The 3,112-nt window shown below is 38.1% G+C and overlaps 1 pseudogene; it reads left to right on the forward strand.

Annotated features, from left to right (window-relative positions):
- Positions 1-1,002: 1,002 nt before the first annotated feature.
- LOC115871574 lies at positions 1,003-1,518 on the forward strand (annotated as a pseudogene).
- Positions 1,519-3,112: the final 1,594 nt, after the last annotated feature.

The following is a 3,112-nucleotide window of genomic DNA, read 5'->3' on the forward strand; positions in this document are numbered from 1 at the left end:
TTGTCTCTGGCCAAGTAGCCTCCATTCATGCTCCCTTGCCTTCCCTTAAAGCTGTTCAAAAACCTCCAAACTTCCTGCCATCCAGTGAGTTTCAGCTTGTGGCGACTCAGAAACAGAGTAGAACTCTCCTTGTGGGTTTCCGAGGGCATCCACTTTAATGTGCTCTTTCATTTTTTGATGACTGCCAATTTTCTGAGGTGCATACTGCTTTTTACATTCCAATTATTAATCAATATTTTAGCTGTTTCTTCCCATTTTGAGCCATGCCACATCAACAAATGAAGGTCCTAAAAGCTTTGTTCCAACTTTATCATTAAGGTCCATTTTCATTTGAGGAGGCATCTCTTCTCTAATCATCTATTTAATGCCTTCCAACCTGAAGGGATCATCTTGCAGCACTGTATCTGACAGTGTTCTGGTGCTATTCAGAACATTTTCAATGGTTAACCACTCAGGAGAGGACAGTCTAGTTCTTCTTAGTAATTAGTAATAAATCTGGAGTCTGAGTTAAAACCTGCTCAATATTGGTGATTCTGCTGGTATTTGAAGTACTGAAGACATGGCTTCCAGCATTATAGCAACAAACAAGCCAAGCCAACACAGTATGACAGACTGACAGACAAGAGGTGATTCCTTTATATACACCTCTCAATACACACACACACACACACACACACACACACACACCAAAACACACACACACACACACACACACACACACGCACGCACGCGCGCCGCATCTCTAGGAAACCTAGCCTAAGTTATGTGTATTCTTCAGTAATAGTCATATAAGTTGATCTTTCTTATAGGTATGTGAATATTATCCTATCACAGACAGCACTTCACTTCAAAGAAAATCTTGAAATATTTTTGACATTGAATGTGATGCTATTCCTCTTGAATCTGTCATTATTACCATAGCAAACCATAAGATTGTTTGATTCAAAATGCCCATTGCATCTTTAAAAAACAAAACAAAACAACATAGAAACAGACTTCGGCATGGGTCCAGCTCATCTTCCAGGCACTCTGATCTCCATTGCAGAGCTGCATGTCCCTCAGACTGCAGTTGGAGTAGGAGTAGAGTGGTGACTAGTAGGAAGCATCCTCTTTGCATCCTCCTGGGAAAAAGAAAAGGGTCGCTTGGAACCAGCAGTGTCCATCTTCCTCGAGTTCATTTGGATTTCAGTGAAAACTGGGAAGAATGTACATAAAGAGAAAACTTGGAAGAAGCAGCTCTTTCCCTGAAAAATGTTCGCTTGTCCTCAGTTGTAAATTCATTCATTAAGAAAGAGAACTACCATTATGTTACTATATCAATGAGAGGAGAGATAGACTTGATTCATGATTTAAAACCAAAGAATATTGAACCTAAGAAAAATGAAATTTTGGAGTGGGTTCCCTGGGATAAATTTCCTCCAGAGGGACCAGCTTTTCTGGGCACTCTGATGTTTAAAGGAACAAGGCTATGCTCCCTTTAGAGAAGATCTGATAGGATAAAAAGGAAACCATCTGTAAGTGGCCAAGAGGATTCTTCGGTGTTTTTAAAAGGCATAATACCATCTAGTTAGAGAAGCAAACTCACCTGTCTTTCCAAGTTCTGCCACTGTGCCTAAAACGTTCCATGTGATTGCTACTTTAGTTACAGTTTCTATAATAGCCATCACCGTTTCAGCCAATAATTGTGAAAAGTTTGGGGGTTTGTATCATTGAGTTTTACTTCTTCATGTGTGATAAATAATGATATTGTGTAAATCTACTTTCCACATATATGTAAGCTTTGGGTTATACATTTGGTGCTTATTAACTTGCATGGAGTCAGGGCCAGTAGAATTTGCCTTAGTGTTTGAATACAAGGAGAGATCCCAACTCAAATGTTGGCACAGTGTTTCTGATGTAGAATTTATCATGTTTAGTGATTTGCCACTTCTCTTTGCCTTACAAATATTTGCTTGGTAATGTAATTATGACAATCATGCAAGTAGGACAGGAAATTAAGGAACCTGCCCAGTTTCTGATCAACTATCTAAACAAGGAAAACTTTTGGTAATTGCAGAAAAGAAAAAGAAAAAAAAGCATGTGTGTGTGGTGTGGTCATAACAACAGCAACAAGAAGCCCTTAGTGTCAGCAAGTTGATTCTGCCTCATACTTTACAGGACAGAGTGGACCCTCCACTGTAGGTGTCTGTTGCGCTAAATCTTTACGAGAGCAGAAAGCCTTATTGTTCTCCCACGTAGTGGCTAGTGAATTTGAACTGCTGACCTTGTAGTTAGCAGTCTAATGTTTAACCCATTATGCCATCAAGGATCCTTTCAGTTCATTATTGCCCAGGATATCCATAATTATACAGTCCATTGAATGTTTTACTATTTCCTACTTTCCCAGATTCATACTTTGTATATTCCACATTCCTGTTATTAATGGGTGTTTCAGCTGTTTCTTCTCACCTTCAGCCATGCCCCATCAGTAAACACAGGTCCCCAAAGCTTTGCTGCTTCTAACTCATTAAAGTTGACTCTAGTTTGAGAAGGCAGCTCTTCTTCAGTCGTGTTTTGAGTGCCTTCCAACTTGAGGAGCTATTTCTCTAGTACTAAATCAAATAATGCTCCATTGTTATTTGTAAGTTTGTCTGTGGATAATGTTTTAGAAGTGGTTTAGTTCTTGATTCTTCCTAGTCTGTTCTGAGACTAGAATCTCTATTGATACCTGCTCACTGTGGGAGACCCTGATGGTACTTAAAATACTGGTGGCATAACTTCTAGCATCAAAGGAACATGGAAACCACCACAAAATGGCAAATTGAGCAACCATCAACAAACAGATCAAGAAATAGATATACTGATTTGGACATAGATAACTTGTGTTAGCAAATACATCCTGCTAATATTTATAAGATGCCTTGATATTAAAAATTACTTCTACCTTGCATTATTGAAAATCTCAAAACAAAAGATATTTTTCTGATAAATTCCTTATTAATATCAGGTTTATCAGGGAGCCACTAAAAGCTTATGGAAACATTCTATTATCTTTTAATCTTATTTTTTCTATGAAATTTTGCAAGTCTTTTCATATAACTAACTCTCCAATTAAAATGAAAAAGTTTCATTT

Source organism: Echinops telfairi, unplaced genomic scaffold (genome assembly GCF_000313985.2).
Source record: "Echinops telfairi isolate 266 unplaced genomic scaffold, ASM31398v2 ScPeMD7_6080;HRSCAF=6971, whole genome shotgun sequence".
Classification (NCBI taxonomy): domain Eukaryota; kingdom Metazoa; phylum Chordata; class Mammalia; order Afrosoricida; family Tenrecidae; genus Echinops; species Echinops telfairi.